We start from the raw sequence: 26,907 nt of genomic DNA on the forward strand, positions 1-26,907 counted from the left end.
ATAATAATAATAATAATAATAATAATAATAATAATAATAACTTGAGAACTAAATAAAAATATTTCAGGAATCTTACATTTTTCTTAAGAGAAATTAATCAGTGTACATTTCTAAATTTACATTAATTACAGTTTTGTTTTGTTTTTTATTGCTAAAATCTATGTTAACCATTGCAATGGATTTCAGGAATTTTAAGACAGAAAAATAGAAGCGGGATGAATTAAGCCTGGACAAATAAAATATTTCAGTGTGTTTGGAACACAAAAAAACTGATTTCACACTAAAGTTACCAGAGCAGAGATGAAGATCATGTAATGCAACTCAAAAGAATAAACAAACATCACAAGCTTTGAACAATTACTGTTCAAATACACATTCACACAACTAGTGAACAAATACGTTTGATACTATATATATCAGTGTTTCTCAACCACGTTCCTGGAGGACCACCAACACTGCATGCTTTGGATGTCTCCTTTGTTTGTCACATCCATTACAGGGCTGCGTCCGAAATCGCATACTTCCATACCATATAATACGATGAAAACAGTATGCGAGGCAAGTAGTACATCCGAATTCATAGTATGCAAGAAATATACTAGAAGTACCGGGATGATCTACTACATCTAGACAGATTTTGAAGTGCACATCCGATGGACGCTACGCTATCTCATGATAAACCGCAAGAAAATTCATGAATGGGAGTAAAGTGTCGCAACTGAAGCAGGTAGGTCACATGATTATGACAAAATGGCGGCTGTAGTACGTTCGAATTCTGTTCATATTACTCGCATACATACTGTACAGAACTAACGGTCGAGTCGTAGATTCGAATGTAAATGCAGTAGATTTTGAGACACAGCCCAGGTCTTTCAGTCTCTGCTAATGAGCTGATGATTTGAATCAGGTGTGTTTGGTTAAGGAGCTAGGACATGTGCAGTGCTGGTGGTCCACCAGGAACGTGGCTGAGAAACACTGTTATATATAATCATCCTTTGTTTTCTGTCCTCCTTTTAGCGTCCATCTGTAAAAGCATTGAACAGCTCCGAGCGTCAGTAAGCAGACATCATGTTGACTGTATGTACATAGCGGTGATGTGCGTCTGCTCCTATTAGACTCACAGCTGTCAGGATTGTGTAGCTGTACGGAAGACGAGCATTAAAAACACAAGGGCCCGCAAAGTTCCACGCCTGAACTGAGGTGATCATACAACACAGGACAAGCACTGAAGGAATCTGCTGGCAGGAACGAGCCGTGTTTGTGTGTGTTTACAACGGAGTGAGTGGAGAAAGAACAGATGATCAGAGAAAGAACAGGCCGTGCGTGTACAGTGTGTGTGCGTGTACAGTAAGTGTATCAGTGGAGTTTTGAGACCTGGCCATTTATCATCTCTATACAGTGCTCTCCAATAAGCCCTCCACTATTTGAGTTTCTTTCTTCTGTTCAACACAAAAGACGAAAAATGCAAGTACCATTGGCTTCCATAGTATTTTTTTTCCACTATGGAAGTCAATGGGTACCATCAATTAGCATTCTTCAAAATATCCTCTTTTGTGTTTAACAAAAGAAAGAGGGAACGAGAGTAAATGATGAGTTATTTATAATTTTTTGGGGAAAGTATTCATTTAACAAAAAAACAAACAAATAAATACATATAAAAACTCAGTCCCACTTTATATTAACTGGCCTTAAGTACTAGGTACTTCCGTCAAAATATAAATAAAATGTACTTAATGTGATCGTAGCATATTGCAGAAACACTTCTGGGGCTCTTGAGGTGAATTATGGGTAAGACTCACTCAGGCTGTATCTGAAGTTGCCCCTTATACCCTTTAAATAGTGCACCATTTGAGAGAGCTGCCATTTGTATTGGTGTCCGAAATCATTGTAAATATTCTGAAAAGTACTCAACCAATCCCAGAATGCGCTAATAATGCAATAATGAGCAAACATCCCAGCTAGTAAACACCAACAATTTGCTTAATTCATGCAGCCACCATTTTAAAAACGTGAAAGCGAGGAAATAGGTATTTAACAGGTTTAATATATTGAAAGAATCAGTTAATTAACTTGAGTTTGATAAATCGCATCTTAACCATGTAATGGGGAAAGATAATGTTAGCTAACTATTGCTATTTCCCTTAACTTAGCTGAAAACGAAGTCTGAAATCCCATTTTATATTCACTTTCCATTCAGATCGGACCGTCAGGTCACTTGGAAGGCGGAGGAGTTATAAATTTGTGTCGCTTTCTCTTCACTGATTAGATATACAGCCAGGTGCACAACATTCCTGTGTGACACAGGTGATACTTCCGTGTTTTTTTCCCACCGCAGACTCTATTACGCTTTTAAAATGGCGGCCGCGTGAAATCAGTCTATATACTGTGAGAGTTCGCTTGCCGAATGAAGACTGACCATAAGATGCCATTTAAAATCGAATCCTATTGGTCCTATCCTCACTCATTTTCCTGCACTTCAAGTGGACTATATTAGTGGACTAATGCCTCATTCAGACTAGCAGCTACTTTGTACCTGCCTGTTGCTCTTGGTGGTGACTTGCACGATACAGCACAAATACAACCGGCCTCTAAGCGAGCTGAGGATCAAGTGAGCTTTACTGGTGTTCCTATTAGTTGTCGCTCTAGAAAGTCGCTCTTTATTTGCATAAAGTTAAAGAATTCTCAACTTTGTTGCATTGCTCGGCACGCCCACCTGGTCGCTAATGGTCGCTGTCACTCGCAAAGATGGAGGTCGCTCACTTTCTGTTGAAATGAAAGGCCACATGTCGCTTTCCGCTAGGAGACGCTCGTAGTGTGAATGAGACTTAATGTAGGGAACCGTGAATGAGGGTATAGGGGGCAATTTCAGATACAACATCAGCCATTCACCACAATGGACAAAGAACATTGTGGTTATTTGCAAAAAAAAGAATGTTGAGCTTCACAAAAAATAAAGAGGCTGTAGGAAAATAACACTACAAATGTCAGGAATCAAGAAAATATTTTAAAAATCCAGTTAATTGAAAGTGTTATGATTCAGACTAAAAAAGGATCTGTGCCACTCTTTCGTCTCAAAGAACCCCCAAGTATCACAGCAGAAGTTAGTTGGGTCTTGGGGTCAGAAAGTCTACAAAACTACAATTGGACCTTACTAAAATCAACAAAGTGTTTGGAAGGGTTAAGAAAAAAAGCCTCTACTTCTATTCAACAAGAAACTAAAATGCCCAGTTTGTCAAGCACTGCAGGCACTTTAAATGGGATCATGTCCTATGGTCAGATGAAACCAAAATAAATTTTAAGAGAAGTCACAAAGAAATTTCCATCAGGAAATGTACATCATGCCCATAGTTAGATGGTAAGGCTTATTTGTCTGCCAGAGGACATGGACATCTTTAAGAAAACATTGTGGATTTAAATGTCAACAGATATTCAATTAAAATAAATGGCCTCTGCCAGAGATTCTGCATGTAGAAATGATCTCAGATCCCTTGCCAAGTATTCTCCAACCTCTTCAGCCATTATAGAAGAAGACTGGGCTCTGTAATCTTGGCAAAGAGGGACAGCAAAAGTATTGACTGAAATGCTGCCATTAATTTAGACACACATATATTGAAGATTTGTTTCTGATGAAGCTATATTGTGTTAACAATTGCTGTTCTTGATGAGATTAGAGTTCTTTGTTGATATTCCCAGCAACAGATCAGAAGATTAAACAATAAAGACCTTTTTTCACAGCCTTCTTTGCTCATATTTATCAAGGGTGCCAATAAAAATGGAGGGCACTGCAGAAAAATAATTCCTGCTTAATGCTGTAGAGCAAGTGTGTGTGTGTTAAAGCAGATATTTGATGGAAGATTGAGCTCGCTATACTGCAGATTTCATGCTTGTGCCATTTATTGAGCCAGAACGCATCATTTCCTGTGTTTTATGTGACAGGATCTCTCTACAGCTGTGTGTTGTATCGTCTCCTGCAGCACCATGACCTGGTGCACAGCACAACCACCACCTGTGCCATTCATCTCAGCTGATTGATATATTACACACTCACTGAGAAAAGCAAGAACGTAGCAAAAAATGGTTTGTGCCAGTTGTGCATATAGAAATGTTTTCTCAACAAAGTAATAAAAACACAAACTATGGATGTGTCGAAAGCTTTAAAATGCTGCCTACGGTGGGAATGCATCAAGGCATGTTCAAATCCCAACTCTGCTTCACTTCATGTCTCTGGAGGTACCTTATACTGATCAAATTCTGGAGCCTGCATAGTGTGTTCAATTGTGCCTTAAATATCCCTAATTCTGTGCATTTCATTTCTGACATGGCATCTCGAAGTGCCGCTCAGGTATCATGTTGTGTGCAAGTATATATTTTTGACCAACATTTTCCAATCTTGATGGCATTCTATTGAGAAGATAGCATTGTAGTAAGCAAATATTCCGTTAGCTATCACCCCAGCTCTCTCCATTATGGTGCACAAAATTAAATTGTTATGCTGTTTCAGGAGTCTGAGTCTGAAATCAGCTTTATGAGGTGACTTCATCCACAAAGACTACCTCCAGAGTCACTGACGTTTACATGGACATCAGTAATCAAATGATTTGCCTTAATCTGTAGCCAATATTATGATTAAGGTGTTTACATGAGTGACTTTAAATGTTATTTTGATGATCACGTTTTACATGTTATAGTACATAATTCAACTAATGTCATTCTGTCATCATGCAATCCACATTCCCTCTGGAGTTTCATTTTTAATTTGTTGACTTTAACTGCAGTTTGGCACTTTCACGTTTATTCAGGAACATTTCATGCATGCCCCATGACAAACAAGATATTGGATGAGAGTATAAACTGCTGGAAGTGTGTAGTTTAATGAAACTTGATTTCGCATTTTGCGATGCAGGTGTCTGTGGTCCTTCACTGACTTGGTAGGTGCAGAGAAAAGTGTCAAACAGCTGTGTATGTATAGACTATCCTGTCACAAAGTGCAGAGAAAATCCTACAGAAGGGGAATAGTTTGATTAGGGTGTTTACATGTCTGTACTGCACTTCAATAATGCGACTGAAATCGACATACTTCACCTGTCCACCATTCGATTTCTATTTAGTTGGATTTTGACTTTAATCGGATTGCATTAATCAAAATTCCTGTATACATAGTAGACTCTTAATCAGAGTATTAATCCTTAATCGGATTATTGGTGTCCATGTAAAAATACTCGCTATCATGCTGCCTGAGTCTTCAGACACAGCCTATATTATTTAAAAATAAAACATTTATTAAGTGACTATTTTAAATGTATTTTACACGACTACAGTATTTATTATTGGCAACAACTGTGCAACACAATATGAAAGTGCAAAAATATGTATCACAGCCACCTAAAAATATCAGTTTCCCTGAACATATGATTTCCCGTTTCTTTTTGTTATGTTCCATAACTACTGACAACATTTCTTGCTATTTTAATATATGAATGTCATCATTTGGAGCATTTTATTTGGCATAAAATAACAACAAAAAAAATAGTACAATGTTTTTAGAGATGTCAGTTTTAATTTTTTAGTAAACTCAATACACAATGTTTTAACTTAAAGAAATAGTTCAATATTTGAGTGAATAACTCAAATTCGGTCACAGCAACGTGTCATTCTAACAAATTGTCAATTTATGAATTAAAACAAAGTGCACTAAATGACAATACTTTGGTTTGAAATTTGGAAGAAATGACATGTTTAGCCATGTGATACATACTGTCATAAGGCAAGTTAAGTTGAACTACTGTCAATCCCCTACATGTGTAGACATAAAGTGGAACGGAATGTTGTGTCTTGCAGGATGGCAATGATACATAAATAAACAATCATAAATATTAAGATATTACTGAATGTAAGAGCTATTTTAGACCTATACTAATCTAACGTACCAGAGCAGAAATCTAACTATACTAACTACTAACTATACTATAAATACTTAATGCAATGAACATAACCTAAGACAGTCTATACTAGTACTTTTAAATGAGGCATAACAATATTTTGCAAGATATTGTGCAAAAGTGGTATTTTACGATTGAAGAAAACAAGTAGTGTGACATGATTCGTGGTACATACTGTACGCAGGTAAATATTGTTTTCCTTATTGAGTGCTTGTAAGCTGGAGCTAAAGTGTCTGGTGAATATAAAGAAAATAGTGTTTCTACAGGTGGTTTGGAAAGCCCACTTGCCTGTGTGAGGCACACTTAAGAAAGGCACACTGTTTTTTTCCAGTGATATGGAGTGATTGAAAGAAAGTGTCTGATGCAAATGTGTAAACTGCTGCAATTGCTGATTAAAGTGTCGGAGAGATGAAAGAGTGTTTTCTACAGGTGGTTAGTCAAGCCCACTCACCTGTGTGAACTACGCTCAGAATTGCATAATGATTTGGGGGTTTTTTTTGTGGTGTTGTGGGTGAGAGGAGAGCAGGTTTTGAGATCTGAGATTGTGGATAATATTTCAGAGAGAGGGGAAAGACGATTGGAGTTGAGGGCTCTAACATCTTGTGGAAAGAAGATTTTGATTAATCTAGCAAAGCAGGCTCTATTTCTGCATCTCTATTCATACCAGTGCGTGTCTTTAATGTGTTACAGCTAAATACATTTGTACAATTTCTGCATTTAAAATGTATTGAAATTGCAGTCCAAAACATGAGAACAACTGTATTTAAGACCAGAAATACAGTGTATAATGCCAAATAGGTGTGACCTGAGATGATCTGCTAATAAAATGAATTCATTAGCATGATAACTTTATGTCTAGGCTCTCTGTATCACCTCAGCGCCTTTATAACAATTTACACACAAGTAGTAGTGATATAATTAGATTTTATGATGATGGAGTGTGAATGAGAAATGAGTGTTTTAAATTGCTATTGTCAAGCATTCATCTAGTCTACATTCTGTCTTCTCATGTTTGCAGACAACAGGTTTACATATCCATCCTAGGCGGACTCTCGCTGGCAGTTTGCCCTGCGGACAGTATGTGAACAGGCTGTTAGCCAGAGTCCCAGCTAGCCGCTAACTGCTAACTTTAGAGGCACAACGCTTTGGGCTTCAGCCAGCTCTCCTGTCTCCAACCAAGCATGCAATGGAGAGCCCTGAAGCAACCTAAAAATGTGGGTGACTTTTTTTTCTACTGCTGCTGTAGATAAAGAGACAATTCAGAAGACAAATTAATGTGCAAAGGTCTGTCACGAGTTAGACCACGTTGATAGTCTCTCATAAACCACTGCAGGGTAACAAAATGCTTGACAAATGTAACAAGCTTACAACTGGATCGAAGTTGGGTGCTACATTAAAAATAAACTAAGATGTTCTTTTTATATATTGTATTTGTAACTCTAAATTATACTGAATTAATTAAGACTAACAAGGTAATTAATTCAAATGATTCATTTATTTAGCTGCACATTTCTTTAAGTTTACATTAATAGTTTTAGTTACCACAAACATACAAGCAACACAAATAATCCTATAAGATAATGCTTTTTAATATCTACTATTACAGTTTTACAATTTTTTTATTTATTGAAACAATTTTGTTTTATTTTTTTAGACTTTTATTTTAGACTCACTTCTTGAGCCTACATTAAGCTGATATTGAATTACATTTAGTAAAAGTTTTTTGATAGTTTTGCTAACCAATTCATATATATAATTATTTATACAGCAACATTTGTTCATATATATTTTTTTATATTTATTATTTTTATATATTTTTTATTTTTTTAATATTTTAATAATAATTCTGGCTTATTTTATACTTTTAGTTTAGTAATTGTAGTTAGTGTACAAAATGTTGCCCTGGCAACTCTGCTATCCATTATTAATTTTAATTATTTTATAGTTTAATATAATATAATGATTGGTATCATTTTTGCAGCTGCTCAGGAAATTCATGAGTGAGTCAACAACTCACCCACTAGGAGATCACCACTTTCAGTCACACACAAATTGACCTGCACCTGAAATTACCAAAGCAATCATACTAAATTGTCATGTTCCCATGCCCATTTTTATGTGCATTTTGAAATATTGCATAATAAATACTAAATAAAAATGGATGCGAATACATTTTGAAAATGTCTATAAAAAAAGATTATAGTAGAATAAACATATCAGATAATAAAGAAATGTGCATAACGTACAATGGCATCATATTTAGTGAATAAATCCTACAATAAGCATTTGCATCAAAAAAAGAGTCATGTGACTATATTTTTTAGCAGATTGCATGATTACAAACAAAGGTATAACGAGACAGTATTAATAGACAAACCAGCAGACTGACCATATTGTAAAACATCTGAAATCTTGCATTGGTCTAGACCTGGGCAATTAATCGAAAAGTAATCAAAATCGACATTCATAACTTATAATCGATCATAGTTTTTTAGGTCAATTTATTTCAGTTAATTTTCCTACCATGTTTGGTCACGTGACCCCACTTTGATAAGGCTGAATTAAACGTCTTCTTTGAATGCACGGGTTTTGCACTACACTGACAGTGATTGGAAGCTGCCCAAAATAAAATGAAATTATAATTTACATGAAAAATATCTGTGTACAGAAGATGCAAGAAATCCACTGTTTAAAATATTATTTCCAGGATCTGCAAGAGTTATTTTATTTAGAAGAAATGCTTCTGATTTTCTACTTTTACTATGAAAAACATTGAAAATAATTAATTTTGTTTCCAAAAGTGAACGTTATTTATTTGTGACTGCTGGTTTCAGGCAATGTGTGTTTTAATTTCAGTTGTTGAACGTTGATGTTCAAGAAATAATCATAGATAATAGAGAGTGTGTGTGTGTGTGTGTGTGTGTGTGTGTGTGTGTGTGTGTGTGTGTGTGTGTGTGTGTTTCCTTCAATTATTTTAAAAATAAGTAATGCACCTTCATTTGGAAATATTTCACTTGTAATTTGTGAGTATATTTACTAAACAAAACCTGTCAGTGAACTATGATAAAAACAAAATATTTAATAAATAAAATAATTGTTTATTAATTTTAATCGAGTTCAATTGTTCAATTTAATGAGGTTTTGATTTTAGGCCAAATCGCCCAGCCCTATATTGGTCATTCTAAAATTTCTTAGCTAAAGTCTTTCATCACAGTGGTCCAGTATTATTAAGACTGCCTCCGAAAACCACTGTGCATTCCTACATTTCATCTTCGTCTTCTGAATTGCAGGTAATTTATTATATAAGATTATTATCTAATGCAGAAAATTTCATTTTTCTGTTTGATATTTGCCAGTTTATCAGAATGTGATGATTTTGTTCTTTTTGACTCATTGGACGGAAATGGTGCTTTATTCACGGATGTTTTATACAACTTTTCAGTTTTGCGCACAAGTCTAATTTGCTTTTTTGGATGAAAACATAGGTAGTGAAACTCCATCTGGACGCATTTCTCATTTCCATCCCATCTGCAGTCTAGATTTACTGTTCCTCCAGTAGTTATTGGTATATTGATAGCTGATCGATACAAACAATCACCACTGCTCCTTAAGCATGGTCCTTTGAGCTTTCCAGTTATTAGGAAAAACATTAGTTAAAAGGCGAAAATCAAAACCAAAGTTTCTCCTGACATTTCATGAAAAATAGTTGGATGCAATAGGGAGAGAAGCAGATGAGGAGGAGAGAGACTGGAATAGAAGCGCTGTCTCAATGCCATATGCCAATCAATAAATGATTCATGTGGGACAGAGTGTGGGACTCCCTTTCAATCACTCCACAAACACACATTTGTCTGGCTACAATAGGGAAATGAAGAGCTGCATTTATTTTCACACAACACTGGCACGTTCAGTCAGACTCAGAGATTCAGAGAGTGACGTCAGGGACAGACACCTGCTGCAGAGCTCCGTCTGGATGAGCTAGCTTTACACACCATCATTGAGATCCACAACCACAGCATGAGCAAATACAGGCTTTACTCAAGAAGAAATGTCAGCTGAAAGAGGTGCTGTGTCCACACTCAATCAATCACATATGAATGAACAAATGAATGAATGAATGAATGAATCATCTACTGCTCATTGTGAGTTTTTTTTGCTAGCTGGGATTCACAGTATAGTAATATGGTATTGTAATATATGATACAGTATCATATATGATATGTATATGGAAGCATTGTGTGAATATGAAGCAAAACAAGCCACACGAGAGTACTGTATATTATACTGTAAAAATGCTGGATTCTACACAATGGCTTTATGTTGCCCCAACTCAAATCAATTAAGTTATCTTTATAATTTTTACAATATTAAGTAGATTAAACATAAAACAATTATTTGTCCCCAAAAAACCTCAAGAATTGTTATTTCAATTCATTTTAAATGCGTAGTTTAAAAAAGCAGCAAGTATTTTTTTAAGTATATATTAATTATATTATATTATACAGTATTATATTATATTATATTATATTATATTATATTATATTATATTATATTATATTATATTATACAGTATTATATTTTATTATATTATATTATACAGTATTATATTAATTATATTATATTATACAGTATTATATTATATTATATTATATTATATTAATTATATTATATTATACAGTATTATATTATATTATATTATATTATATTATATTATATTATATTATATTATATTATATTATATTATATTATATTATTCATTAATTTCCTTTTCAGCTTAGTCCCTTTATTAATCTGGTGCCATCATATGTTTTACAAAGAGGATGCCCTTCCGGCTGCAACCTATCACTGGGAAACATCCATGCACATTCATTCACACAAATACAGTACAGACAATTTGGCCTACCCAACTCACCTATACCGTATGTCTTTGGACTTGTGGGGGAGACCCATGCCAACACGTTATATTATATTATATTATATTATATTATATTATATTATATTATATTATATTATATTATACTATATTATATTATATTACATTATATTATATTATATTATATTATATTATATTATATTATATTATATTATATTAATATTATATTATATTATATTATATTATATTATATTATATTATATTATATTATATTATATTATATTATATTATATTGTATTGTAGTGTATTGTATTAATAACTGATAGATTATTATATTGTCAATTGCAGAATGCCTGTCACATTTTTTGCAAGCTCTAAACATAATGCAATTTTTAGCATTTACGTTTGAGCCTTTTTCTGCAGCTAATTTTCTATAGCATCAAATTCTCAATTTTGCCTTTTTTGTAGGAAATCTCAATTGCTGAATTTTAACTTATACCTATTTGCACCACAGAAATTGCAATACAAATTTCTGAATGAACACTATTGAACCAACAAACAACATAAAAGCAAGCGCATCACATCTTTGTGATGTACAGGAAGCACCGGGAAGAAAGAAAGAATGACGCAGCAAGACTGGAAGAGAAAGCCATTACTGCATCTTAAGTGAAGAAGACTCCCATCTATATTTCATAACTCCAAACAGCCCCTAACATTAGACATCAGCAGCGCGGTTGGCAGGACTTCAAAACTTTAACTGTGCAATGAGCCAGAGTTCAACGTCTGCCAGAAAGAACAATGCAATCCTACATCCTATTTGGCCAGCAACTGAGGTTTTACTCAGGACTGATCCAACAAGGACAGAGATAATTATGTTTACATTGCCCAAGGGTTGCTTTAGTGGGAATTACCACATTTTCATAGTAAAATTTTTATGTAAAGGTGCAAAGGTGGTGTTTAATTGTGTAAATCGTAAGTAATGCTTAATGCCATAAATGGTAACATTCATAACAGTGTTTATGTTTTCTAAATGTTACTTTATAAGACATGTGCATCTGCTCCCTAACATGTAAAGGTGCCTTGTTTCTACTAAATGGTATAATTCAGTAAAGTAAAGTACAGTACAGTGAAGTTCTGTATAATTCAGTAGAGTAAAATACAATACAGGCCATAAAACGTCTTTCATTTTGAAACTGAATAAACAGATTTTTCTTGCACTGGCATAATAATATGCTACACATGTGTTTGGTATGTTTTTGTTGTTGTTTTTGTAGCAGCAATAGGTGATAATTGTTTCAAACGTTAATACTGTAAATGTTACTGTCACTTTTTACACAAGCTGCACAGTAATTAGAGGAGAGGTAGGACAAATACGCCTACCAACAATCCTGCCTCTTATTTATGACATACATTGTTATTTAGGTTTTGAGTTGCAAATGAACATGCATGCAAGCACAATTTACAAATAATAGAATTATTTAACAGATTTAATTACACTGTTAAAAGGTATATGATCAGTTAGTCCTGACATGTCCTGATATGTTTTTAGGTCATTGTAACTTATTAAACGAAGTTAAGCATGTTCTAACTTAATTTTAAAATTCATGCAAGCTGTTTTAAATCAGTCTAACATAATATAAGTTAAATAAATTCATTAGGTGTATTTGATTTAACTTTCAAAATTAAGGCAGTGTACCAAATGTGATGTTTACTAAGCATTTATAAATATGTAAGAAAGTCCTATTTACCCCAATATTTACTAATGTTTCTTTTACTTTTGAGTTCTTGTTAATGCCCAAAACAGCAAAAAAACAAAAAACAAAACTGAGCATCAGAGTAGGAAAAATAGTGTTTTTATTAACTTTGAATGTGGCATAGTTGTCGGCCTGAGAATTTCTGAAACTGCTGATCTACTAGAAATTTCAATCACAACCATCTCAACTTAGAGACAATAGTTGTAAAAAGAGAATATACCCAATGAGTTGCAATTCTGTGAGTGAAAATGCTTTGTTGAGGCCAGAGGTCAGAAGAGAATGGTACAAGTTGACAAAGTCAACAGTAACACTTTATTACAATTAAGGTCTGCAGAAGAGCATTTCTGGACAATAGTGGTGTAACGGGTCACAAATCTCACAGTTTGGATAACATAATGGTTTTTTAGTTATAAATCGGGTTTTTTCGGATCGGCCAGCAAAAGGGAGGAGACAAATGTATTTGCTTTTCATTTATTGCAAAAAAACAGTACTGTACGAAACTTTTGGTTTCAACAAACAGAACTTAGAACCTGTAATATTATTACAAATAAACTGAATAAATAATTAGCTGTATAAAAATACATTTTAAAATATTCAGTACTGTAGTCCCATTTTCAATAAATTATTAAGGTATTCACTTATAAAACTTCATGTTTCATTGCTAGATGTGTAATTTTTGAAGAATTGTTCAGTGGCATATTTTTGATGGCTGGTTGTCATCACCTATTGGTTAAATAAGTAATTAATTGTTGCCTACAGCTTTCATTTTTTAGCATCGTTAAATGCATATGATGGTGATTGTAATCTTTACCATAAACATCAGTGGTTATATCTAAACTATAAATAGTTAACCCAGTACTTCTGTGTTCTTTGACTGTTTATAACTTCATAACTCACTCAAACGACTAAAGACTGAATCTCTTTCTTGATTTTTGCGTTTTCAGATTCGAATGCAGTGATTCGAAGGACTAATAAACATACTGTATGCAAATCACAATCATTTATTGTTTATGTTGCATAGGTGTTGAGATCCTGATCTTTTAATGAGTAATCGTGCAGCTTAAGCCTGATTTATACTTCTGCGTCAGGTGACCGGCGTAACCCACGGCGCAGGCAACGCGCGTAGCTGTGCATTTATACTTCTGCGCGCTCTATCTGCCGGTCTGCATTAACACTTCCGAAACGCTAGTTGGCAGTGAGGTGTAAATGTTCCTCTGTGTCAAGTTTCTTCGCTACTTTTTTGCATTTCCTGAACACTTCCGGGATGTACAAGTGGCTCAAACTCGCTCATTTTGAGGCAGGAACCGGCGGACGTGCAACAACTTTAACTATGAGGTAAACACAAAACAAAACTTTCCATCCGGAGCTCCTTCACGGGACTCCACACTTGTAAACAATCGCTCGCGCGGCGTCGCGCCATTCGCGCGCCTCTCGGTCCCGCCCAGACTCGTCAGCGCTACCAAGCCGACCAATCACAGAGCTTATGCTACGCGTCGTTGCGACGTGTAGTTACATTTTTTGAGAGGTGCACGTCAGTGACGGCGATGGCCACGGCGAAGGGCTATGCGTCAGCGCCGTAGCATACGCCGGTGTTTGACGTAGAAGTATAAATCAGGCTTTACACTGAATGCATTGATGCAGGCTAAACAAGTAGTGTAAGAAAACACCTTTAATGAAACCCACCACAGCCCGAATAACCTACTGTTACTACAACTTCTTCTGTCATCATTATATTCTGCAAGAAAGCCTAAATGCTTTCATTGATGTGATTTGAATGACGTGAGAGGCGATTTCTCTGAGATAGTTTCAAATTTAGGATTAATCTAACAGTAAGCCACAGGCCATATGTGTTACGAACTGTGGGTTGTGATCTGTACGAATGACGGATCAACTGTGATCCGTTACTCCCCTACTGGACACACAACACAACAGACCTTAAAGCAGATGAGCTACAGCAGCAGATGGGACACTCCTTTTAGCTAAAATCAGGAAAGTAAAGCTAAAACTGACACGCTTACCAAAATTGGACAGTACTGAATGCTCTTGATTGCTGTTGCTCAGAATTTGGCATAAAAGTCATGAACATATGGATCCATCATGTTGCCTTTAATTATCAACTCTTGGTGCTGTAATGGTGACAAGGACAAACTTTGGGTCCATTAGTATTACCAAATAAGCATCATTTAAACATCAAACCCCACCTGAATATTGTTACTGACCATGTACATCCCTTTATGACAACCCATTAATTCATGAGTTCCTGGAGGGCGGCAGCCATGCACAGTTTAGTTCCAACCCTGCTCCAATACACTTACCAGTAGTTTTCAAACAAGCCTAAAGGACTTAATTAGTTTGATCAGGTGTGTTTAATTAGGGTTGGAACTAAACTATGCTGAGCTGTGGCCCTCAAGGAACTGAGTTTGACACCTGTGCATTAAGACAACCCATTGTGTGAGGCCTGCATCCAGCAGACAGTGGGAGCGTTTTCATAGCAGTTAAAACATTCAGGCACAGTAAATTGTACCATTTAAATACTTTATTAAAGACACATTATATTGGATTATTTATACAACGTAGACCTCGGGTGTCAAACTCAGTTCCTGCCTTACACAGCAAAGTTCCAACCCTACTTGCAACACACTTGCAAGACTCAATTAGTTTGATCAGGTGCGTTTAATTAGAGTTGGAACTAAACTGTGCAAAGCTGCAGCCCTCCAGGAACTCCTGGTGTAGACTATCCACACTTCTTCAAAAAAAAAAGCTCATTTTACAAGTCTTCTCCATCGGTTTTATTAAACAATGTAACTACAGAAGAATGAAGCTTTAAATAGGAAAATTACCAAACTCTTTTAAAAAAATTTGAATGAAGTTGAAGAATAGATTGATACAGTGCACACTATATATTGTCAGTTTTTGGTTTTTCGAAGAGAAAATTAACGTCACAGCAGAGCTCTCCATACTAGATAAAATAAACAATATATATATATATATATATATATATATATATATATATATATATATATATATATATATATATATATATATATATATAAACAATGATAAAATGATATTCATGCTGCTCACCTTAGATGCAAACAACAAGTAGACACTTGTCCATATCTAATTCTATTACAGTTCAGCATAATTCATAGTATGACTTTGGTTATACAATCTCACCACTGTTGGTAAAAATGACTTCCTGTCTCTTTTTCTGTAACACCGGCGTTGAAGTAATCTTGCACTAAAAGAGCTCGCACATCTTTTGGAAATTCAAAATAAGAAAATAAATAGAAAGATTTGAATGAAATGTAAATGACCAAATCCACAACAAGTGATCTCACCAGAACAAGAAATCATCTAAATAGATTCAAATATGGTTCATGTCAACTGTTTAACTCTAGGAGAGTTGTAAAATGACTCTTTTTCAAAACAGCATGGAGTGTTCCTTTGATACCGTTTTACTACACAATAAATAAAATGCTGTTTATTTAATTTTTTCATTGCTCTATATTTATCTATGCTTGTAATATGTTTACTATTTCATGCATGATTGACTCCCCTACATAATCATTTCAGTCACTCTAAATTAATGAATTCCTTCCATATAAAGCTTTCAATCCACCTGGGAACTGTATTTATATCACAATACATATCACAAAAAAAGCTAAATATTGCGTTGTCTGATTTTTCCAGTATCGTGCAGCCATAGCAACGCTCCAGAAATGGAAACAAAAACTTCAACAAATTCCTAGTGACTTCAGTGGTTCAACTGTAATCATATGTAGCTCCCAGAACACCTGTGTGAGGTAAAAAACTGTAAAAAAGAATGTGGTCTTATATACCCGATCAGAATATGGGTTTACTAAGGTTGATATGTTGCTTGCATGATGCGCTGCTGATTAAAAAGCAATACGTCATACTGCCTGTAGTAAACATTCACTCTCACCAGCTGATGCAGGAGAGAAGATTAAAATTTTTCGGTTATTGAGTGCACAAAAGTTCTTGGAGTTTAATATATTTACAGTTGAACCACTGAAGTTATAAAGAATGTTTTGATGCGTTTTGGTTCCTTTTTGCACTTTAAATTTCTCAATATGGACCAAAAGCTCTCCGGATATTTCTATGCTACTCTATGCTACCAAAAAATTAAGGCAGTTCTGAAGACAAACTGGGTTTCTGGCAACATGTATCTAATAATGTGAGCAGTGAGAATAAATCTTCCTCATCAAGTCCTTCATGATTGGTTAATGAGCAAACAGAGTCAAACAATCCAATAACGGACTGTACCAAGATGCAAGCAGGGAGTTTGTGAACAGTGATGGTCTGAGCAAGTGGGCAGGACTGAATAAATGAACAAAGGAATGTGCATTATTGACTGTTAATACAATGCAGCTCGCATTTGATCAAAAAGTCAAGGGCACAGGGTATTTTGCGGATAATAGGCAGCACATCCTGATATTTAACGCAGATGGGCCCGAACCCAAGACTGCTGTATGGCACATTTGGTGAGAGAGTGCTGTATTTTAAAACCCACATTTCAATCAGAGTATTGAGTGGAGCACAAGGCAATGCCCAGAGTAAAAGCCCCACTGATGACAACAAGAGCGATCATATTCCACACACGCTGTCTGAATGAATGAATGGATGGCTGAGGGGGAGGGAGAGGAAGAGAGAGGTACAGAATGAGAGGAAGGGGAGGGCTGAGGTGAGGGAGTTCAGTGAAATCTGTGGGTTTCTCAAGTGATAAAAGACAAGGCAAGAATGATGGGATGATGGGCTCATAAAATCGTCAACCACGCAAATGATTACTATAATGATTGCATGTGATATACAAGGTGCATAATACTGAGAGCCCACAGTGAAATAAGTAGTGTTTCCTTAGAGGTGAAATTGTATTGCAAACTTCTGAAAAAACATGCATACATGCATGAACTGCACATGATCACAACACTAGAGGCCCACATTTATTCTGACTTGATGGGTGACTTGTGTGATGCTAAACATTTATTCTGTATAAATACATCCTATTTAAAGATTATATAGGCGACTTGGTGGCTCGGTTAGCATGGTCACCTTACAGCAAGAAGGTGGCGGTATCAAGCCCCGGCTGGGTCAGATGGCGTTTCTGTGTGGAGTTTGCATGTTCTACCCGTGTTCGCGTGGGTTTCCTCCGGGTGCTCTGATGCCGGTTGCACCAGTTGTGCGTAAGTGTAAACGTAGCCTAGTTGTGACTTAAGGGACACTAAGTTACAACTTACACATTACTGAACATTCTTATGTGTTACACAATAAACTTAGTTTAAACGTATCGCTACGTTCCAACTAAATATTTGCGGCAGCATCCGCCCATGTATAACGGAAGAAAAGAGATAACGGCGAGATTAGTTTACATTGAGGAGCTTGCGATGATAATAATAATGATATTATTGATCACAGCCTTATTTTTCTCCCAAATCTCACTTTTTTTTCGGTTTATGAAAGAACGTTAATTTTCTTTCAAGGAATGTTATGTGTTTATTGTATCCATCAATTAAAATGAGAATTTCTTCATAATTAAGTTTTTCTTCCTGCTCATGTGTAGGATATAAAATAATTCAAGTTTAATGTTTTAATAACTTCGTGTGCATTAAATTTTGCTGTATTCACGGCTCTCGATGCAGACGTGTGCGTTATCTGTTACTAATGACTCACTGTAATTGAATGTGCAATAAAAATTTTATTTATATTTTATTTTTTATAGGACAGTTATATAGTGATGTATTAGTTGCAGAATTTTAAAGCAGTTTAATGATTTAAATGCTTTTTATTGGATATATCATTCTATGCGCATGACTTTACGGAGAGCTTATGACTTACTAACTACAGTTTGCCTTAAGGGCATATGGTGCAACCGAAATGAGAACAAATTTAGTTACAAACTAGCTAGTAGATACTAAGCCTCTAGGGTGGACTTTACATTCCAGTTTACGGAATGTAAACTTACGATCAGCTGGTGCAACCATGCCCTGGTTTACCCTACAGTCCAAAGACATGTGCTATAGGTGAATTGGGTAAGCTAAATTGGCCGTAGTGTATGTGCGTGAATGCAAGAGTGTATGGGTGTTTCCCAGTGCTGGGTTGCGACTGGAAGGGTATCTGTTGCGTAAAACATATGCTGATAAGTTGGCAGTACAGTCCGCTGTGGTGACCCCTGATTAATAAAGGGACTAAGCCGATGGAAAATCAATTAATTAATAAAGTTTATATAGAAAAGGAACATTTTAATATAAATTTTTTATCTCGTATTAGACTGGACTCCAGTGTGTGATCTTAAAAAAAATGTATTGATTATCTGACAGAATTATATTTAATTAGAATGCAAAGCATATTTATTCTTGATTTTTAATTTTTTTTAGATTTAAATAAGATTTTAAGGCCAGCTCTTAGACTAGACTCGACTGACCAATCTTAGATATTATGTTATTATATTTATCATTCACTTCATATGCCTTTATTCACTTACTGTACATTACATATATATTACAAAACATTCTAAATATGTTAAATTAATATTATTATTTTAATATTTTGACATTTAAATTAGATTTTTTGTGACAGATTTAATGACAATAGAGGCATCCTCAAATGTGTTTTATACAATTATATAGAACATCATATTAAATACATTTAATTGCTATTAATAATAATATAATACCTTATGCTTTTGATTATTGGGATCTGGTCTTCAAATTTTAGTGGCCTCAACACATTCTTTTTTTCATTGATATAACCTACAACCACCCTCCTCAAATTGAGGGGTGTGAAAAAGATTTTTTACACCACACACCCCCAACCAAGGTCAAACAAACCAGCTATAGATTTGATAAAATACAGTAAAAAATGGCTGAGGTAGATTTTACACTCCAGCACAACCAACAGGGTCAGTGGGACACGAAGGCCGTCCTATTCTCAGCCTGTCTGATGGACTATTAGAGCCAAGAACAGCACAATTCTACATCAACATGACCCAATAATGGCTTTCACCAGGCACATTTCAAACTAGTATATCAAAACGACTCAATCTGAGTGTGTTTAATTTATCAATCATTCGCAGTGAATGCATTTTTTTAAATCTTGGATTTTAAGAAATATATGTATTTTATACTTATAATAATCATACAGAGAACCATAGGCATGGAGGTTTTTCCAATTGACAGTAAAAATTCACATGAGCATTACAACTGATGTTTGTATTCATGTCAGGAGGAAGCATGTTAATCAACTCTACAAATTTCAATTTCAAACACTCTTTGTTTGACTGAACAGCCAAGCGTTTGTACATCAGCATCACATTCCCTCAGACCACCATCAGCACATGTGAATAAGGTCCATTACAGCCGGACCAGTGGCCACAGGCAAGCGGGATATGTAGAAACAATTCCCATGACATTCCTACGACACCTACCAAGCCGGCATGTAAAAGTGATCTCATCTCTTTCAAAAAACAGCCTTTTCCACTCCTGTGAGTCTAGTTGGAGAGAATCCTCAACCATTGTCTCAAGCGCATTACATCATGCCTGTCTTTGCCTCTCTCTCTCCCTCCCTCCTCTCTCTCTATCCTTTCTCTGTCAGTGTCTTCCATTGATCTATGCACCTTTTCCTTGTATGATATATTAAAGATTCACACATAATATACAAGCATTCATTCATGCATCCATTCATTCATTCACGCATTGATCTCTGTTACTACAGCACATCTGTTGGAAGTTTCCCTTCACTAAAGGGGCATTTCCGAATCACCTTGACAATGGTGCACAATGAACCCCGTATTTACGCATATGTTACACACAATGCCGGTTGTGTTTGTGTTGTTCGTGTTGTTATATATACTCACTGTTCAATATCAATGACAGCTGCAATCTAAGCGCGAGCGCACAGCTGCTCCAATCATCCGATTCACTACAAGGAAGCTTCACTGGCCAAAATCAGCACTACTCCGGCGAAACCCGTATGAATATCCACCGCTGGCATCCTCAGAAACGCGATACTGTCCCTTGTATCGATGACATTTTGATTTCCAGATATGCCCATTAGTAATAAAATGGCACGTTACGGATTCAGCGGCGAGAGCAGCGGTGGCTGGTAGAGACCATTGTTCAAGAAAAAGAGGGGGAGTTCGCGTCTGTCTTAAAGTTGCAGCTGTGCAATTTTTACAACTGAGTAAAAATTAATATGAACATTAAACGCGTATGAGCATATATGAACACGGCAAAATTGCCAGTGCAGGTCTGCACCCCCCAAAAAATGTCCGATAGATAGATAGATAGATAGATAGATAGATAGATAGATAGATAGATAGATAGATAGATAGATAGATAGATAGATAGATAGATAGATAGATAGATAGACAGATAGATAGATAGATAGATAGATAGATAGATAGATAGATAGATAGATAGATAGATAGATAGATAGATAGATAGATAGATAGATAGAATGTCCGATAGATAGATAGATAGATAGATAGATAGATAGATAGATAGATAGATAGATAGATAGATAGATAGATAGATAGATAGATAGATAGATAGATAGATAGATAGATAGATAGATAGATAGATAGATAGATAGATAGATAGATAAGCATTGTGTATGATGAATTTTGAATCAATTATTGTCATGATTCATCAGACATGCAACTCTGCTTCATTCTGCAAATGTGTTATTTTTTTAAGTGAGTTATTAAAAAAAAAATACCAGTGCTGTTTAGCCAATTTCTATGAACATATTGAAAACACAAAAAGCCAATCAACATCCTCAAATCTAGGCAATTTATCTAATCATCCAAAGTGTCCCACTGTGTATTTATTTATTACATGGTAGTCTGAAAAAAACGGTTCTCACTGGTCAGTCACGACATTCCATAGTATGTTATCCCCAGATAACTAATGCCAAATAACACAGGCTTATCCGGGCATTTAACCATCAGTGAATACCTTCAAACGCACATACTTACATCCACATTCATGTGTATCTTCTTGTCTGCCAGGCCACTATTTTTGACTGTTGTTGACTGTTTGGCGTGGTCTAAATGAATATTATGTATGTCAGTCTACACTTTATTCAGCCAGTTTCGTTTCTGTCATCTTTACAGTTAATTAAATGATTAATAAACTATTACGAGTCAAAAAAATGCTTTGTGCAAAATTTTTATGCTTTTTTTTGCAAGTAGCCATGTATTAAGCAGTATAAAGTACATTCAGGGTGATTGTTTTCACATAATAAAGCCTTTTAGTCTTCTACTCTGCTTTGCATCAGGCTACAGAAAAGCCTGTATTACGTTATAACAGCCTCCTTTATCCCCAACATAAAGCATATAACATACTCTAACTCTAGTTTTTGTTAATAAATTCTAAGTCAATAATAAAAATGTAAAAGTATTTTTAATGTACCTTGAAAAGGATTGCACTGATTTACATTACATGTACAGTAAGTCCATCATAGAACTTCATTGGTGATAGGTAGTGAATGATGAAACAGGTTACAGCAACATACAGTAGGTGAGAGTTCAAAGTGGCTATTAACGCCGCGGCTGGTACCGCCGCCGTTTGAAATAGGTGCCGCTCTGTTTTTAGTGTATGACCGCAGTTTGTGAATGAGCCGCCAGGGGGCGCAAAGGGACGGGATGCGAACGGACAGAAATAGATCATACAGCTACTGTGCTTGTAAATGATATTAAACAATAAGTCAAAGCATTATAATTCCTTCATTAATCATTTAAAATTTGTTAACACGCTTTATTGTAAACTTTTTAAGTGCAAAGAGGATTCGTTTTGGAAAATAGAATTGAAGAAGTAAAAGACAACTAAAATGAAAGCACAAACATTTAGTACAAATAAGTAGTCTTAAATAAATAAATAAATAAATAAATAAATAAATAAATAAATAAATAAATAAATAAAGCAGCCTAAATATAGAAAGATGTTCAGTGTTTGCTATTTTGATAGGACTAAGACAAGACATTTTCATTTATGTTTTATTTCTGTTTTTATTTCCATTTTCGTTGTTGATTATATTTTACTATCTTATTTATGTCTCAACAATTGTACATAAACGAATAATAAACGAATAATGAAAATAAATGAATAATGAAAATAGGCCTAAATAAATTATTTATTTAAAGACATTGCCGTACAGTACGTGAAACACTGAGAAAAATAAATTGACCTACCTTAAGCAGATCACTAAAAGTATAATAAAATTATTTTTGCCGCAGGACATAAATTAAGTCTTGCAGGTTTATTTTTAATAATTTAGTTTCAGTTCTGTTCATTTTTTTTTCAAAACGTCAATGTTCTCCTTTAAAGTAGCTATAACTGTTGTTTTGTTTTGTTTTTTGTTTTTTTACTCATGGCTCAGTATGTTTTGTATTTTAACTTCATATTCAGTCACCTTGCAAATGTGTGTGAAATATAATGCCGCATAACCGCGGAAAAAGAAGAAAAAACTGTCGAAGGTTAGAGCTAATTCATCAAAATAAGCTATATTAAAATACAACATTTATGTTAATACAGGCAGAGTGTGAACAAACTCAAGGCTAAGATATGCGCTTGCCTTTTAATGCATTTGCGGCCTTTAGGCTACAGGCAACTATGTATAATAATGTTTTTTTTTTCTTGTTTTTTTTTTTGTATGGTAAAGGACAATACACATTATGTTATTGATGTAAACTTAGGCTAAAACTTACCATTGATAAACGTGACCTACCTCAAGCAGATCACTTAAAGTATAAAAAAATAAAGTAGGCTATATATATATTCTTAATAAACTTCACAGCCACAAATATAAAAACAACTTGTATTAAAACTGGGCGAGGATTAGAAAGAATACGATGCTTGTTATATATAATTTAAATTTTGATTCCAATTTCTGCAAGCACATTTTTTCACTCGCTACTCTGCCAGAAACTTCGCCGCCGGAGAGCACCTCAATAATGTAAACATTTGTTTAAAGATGGAGCGCAAGATGTGCCGAGTGGCAACATGTGAAGAACGATGGCAAAGCTAAGTGTGATTATTGTAATAAACTAAGTTATAAAGCAGAGTCCCGACCAACAGGACTAAGCATATGCGGTTGGCTCATTCTTCACGAATATAGAATTAAAATAATGGCGCGTTAGGTTCACTAAGCAGCGCATTCTCTCCGCCTCATCGTTTAACCAGCGGGACACGCTGCTGAAGCAGGAGAGACACTCCGTCATTCATAATCTTAGCTGATGTATCGGAGTCGAAAGAATATATCAAAGAGGAATTTTCTTTTAACAGTCCCGATATGTTTAATCTTTTTATTTTATTTTTTTTTCGTGTCATTTCTCTTCAGCAAATTAGATATTTTTTAAAGCTGCTTGATTCTTTTAAAACCGAAAGCAGGGCCCATAGTGTTTTTCCATAAGATACTCCTTTATGAATGTTTTAATTTTTTTATTAAAGTTTTTAATGTGCTTTTTGATAGTTTTATTTTATTTCAAGCAGCATCTAAATGCGAATTTATCCTCAAAACTTGGCATGAGAGCGATGCAAGTCATGTGTGGCATAATTGCCTTTTTTCCCTGCGCGTGCGAGATCAATTTCTGATCTTTTTGCAACTAAAATGAAAGCATAAACATTCAGTACAAATAAGTAGTCTTAAATAAATAAATAAATAAATAAATGAATAAATAAATAAATAAATAAAGCAGTCTTTTAACCTAAATATAGAGAGATGTTCAGTGTTTGTTATTTTGACAGGACTAAGACAAGACATTTTCATTTATGTTTTTATTTCTGTTTTTACTTAAATTTTCGTTGTTGATTATAGTTTACTATCTCATTTTATGTCTCAACAATTATAGATAATAATAAACGAATAATGAAAATTAATGAATAATGAAAATAGGCCTAGATATATTATTTATTTAAAGACATTGCCGACATTGAGCTTAAGTTGAATGCAGCTTCATCAAAAGCAGAAAAAAATAAAATAATTTGACCTATTTTAAGCAGATTATAATAAAAATATTTTTGCCGCAGGACATAAATTAAGTCTAGCAGGTTTGTTTTTTTAATACTTTAGTTTCAGTTCAGTTTTTTTTTTTCAAAACGTCAATGTTCTCCTTTAAAGTAGCTATAACTGTTGTTTTGTTTTGTTTTTTTACTTAATGGCTCAGTATGTTTTGTATTTGAATTTGACGCGTCAGAAAAAAAAACCCGCTGAATCTCTGCAAATATTTGGTTAACTTATAAAACAAATGTATGGTTTAGTGATGTTAGTAATGCATAGAAAAATGCAAAGCAGAATTATTAAAGTTATTATTTCATTGATCTGAACATAACCATTTATAATATAATTACTAACCCGTCGTCTAAAATATTAAAATAATAAAATAGTCTATTATTTTATTCATGGCTAGAGCTTGATTAAATTGATTAACAAGCCATGTGCTTTTGTTTGTTTGTTCTCGGTACTGGGTATACGCAAAACATTTTCTAAAATGTCAAGCAGTATTTGTCTATAGAGCAGCATTTTGCTAATTATAATAGTCCTTTATATTTATATACATGTGTTTTTGCATATTCGTTATTTCACTTGATGCATTCGTTATTTAATGTTTGAATACTGAAATAAAAAGCCATCGTTTAAAAGGTTATTTCACCATCAAAATGTAGCCTGTTATATGTATCATTAACGTTTTATATAAAACTGCTGTGCAGTGTAAATGGGACCTTAATACAGTTTAAAGCGAAGTTGTCTGTAAGGATGATGGGCATGGCATGTCTATTGTTGTGGCTCGCGTTGTGAATATTAGAAAATAACTGTCGGGTGAAGGCTTTATGGTCGTGCGGAATTGTCTGCTGCTGTCATGGCTCAGCAGGCAACACCCTATTCAGCTAGGCTATGTTCGGTGTTTGTATGTACAAATTCGTTTTGGCGAATGCTAGAGCGTAATAGAGATATTTTAAATAACAAGTATAGTTCAGTCCAGAAGTTGCTGTGCATAGAAACATTCATTTTCATAAGGCCCCATTTGCGGTTTGGTTTTAAAACGCATAGGTTTTGCTACGGTTACGCCATCCGTCCTCGGGAGTTTTGGATTTTGTGTAACCATGTTTGTGGAAAACACTTGAGGGTGGAGACATACCCCTTCCCCCGTCTCATAACCAAAAGCTTGTCTTTCAGGTGTTAATGGGCATCGAGACCGAAGTCATGTCGCATTTCCACTGTCGGCCTATAGCTCGCAGCGCGTAACGCAAACCCAGCCCCCAGAACGTCCCCCGAGTGTTGGCATCGTGCATCCGTTAATAACTCGGTAGAAAATGTATTTTATAACATCCTCATTTAGACACAGTCAAACATTCAGCCCAAATGCACTGGAGAGACCTGAAACGTGTTCCCAAAAATGCTCTGTTTGCACGATTTGATTATTATCATCATATCCAAATACTTTATAAATAATATTCTTAACCTTCTCTGGTGTTTATTGTTTTTAGAAAATATCTAAAATCTTTTAAAAGAAAATATCTTGTAAAATAAAAGTTTGATTTGGCTTTAACGGTTTTATTTATGTATAGGCCTACCTAAACTGTTATAGCTTGCTTTTGCTTGTTTTATATTGGTTTATTTATTTAATGCGATTTTATTATATCCGATAATGTAATTCTTTAAATTATATTTCAATGTGGCTTAGGCTTATCAAGATATGACACTTGTTTTGAGTCTACAAAAGGTAATTTGTAAAGTGTTATGTCTTTCTGTTGTATTCATATGGTGTATTATCTGCAAAATAAATAACAAAAAGAAAGAAGCCGCTAGCAGCATCCACAGAGCTGTGAAGAGAGCGCTCTTTTGCTCGGTCTCTCACACACAACCTTTATGTCTGCTGTGTCTTTAATATGGTGTGTAGATTATTATGCGTTATTGAAACATCAAGGGGGACGCAGCAAAATCACTTATAAATTAAAATTCTATTATTCTATGCAACAGCCTTACATTTAAAACGGAAACATAAGGGCGATTTTAAGCAAAAAGACCTCAGCCTATAAGTCTAGATGTTTTCTTTTCCTTTTTATTTATTTGTTTATTTGTTTGGCGCATGTGTGCGATAGGAAAACTATAGTGTAATTACGGCAAGCCATCTTTCCCAGACTCGGGGCAAATTCCTTTCACTCCGTCCCGAAGCCCCAGCTGGCCCTCCTGCCATCCACTGCGTAAAACATATGCTGGATAAGTTGACGGTTCATTCCGCTGTGGCGATCACAGACTAATAAAGGGACTAAACCGAAAAGAAAATGAATGAAGAATGAATGAATAAATTAATAATAATAAA

The 26,907-nt window shown here is 34.8% G+C and overlaps 1 protein-coding gene across 18 annotated transcripts in view; it reads right to left on the reverse strand.

Annotated features, from left to right (window-relative positions):
- The window catches only part of ppfia2 (PTPRF interacting protein alpha 2), a 340,251-nt gene that overhangs the window by 251,959 nt on the left and 61,385 nt on the right, over positions 1–26,907 (reverse strand). For 15 of the 18 annotated variants that reach the window (XR_015482132.1, XR_015482136.1, XM_087247257.1 and 12 more), the window contains exon 1: positions 20,440–20,682. The exons of the other annotated variants lie outside the window; for them this stretch is intronic. The gene's annotated coding sequence lies outside the window, so the exon portion shown is untranslated. Of the gene's footprint in view, positions 1–20,439; positions 20,683–26,907 lie in introns of those variants that run through there. 18 annotated transcript variants of the gene reach the window in all.

This window comes from Danio rerio, chromosome 4, assembly GCF_052040795.2.
Source record: "Danio rerio strain M-AB ecotype USA chromosome 4, GRCz13ab, whole genome shotgun sequence".
Lineage (NCBI taxonomy): Eukaryota > Metazoa > Chordata > Actinopteri > Cypriniformes > Danionidae > Danio > Danio rerio.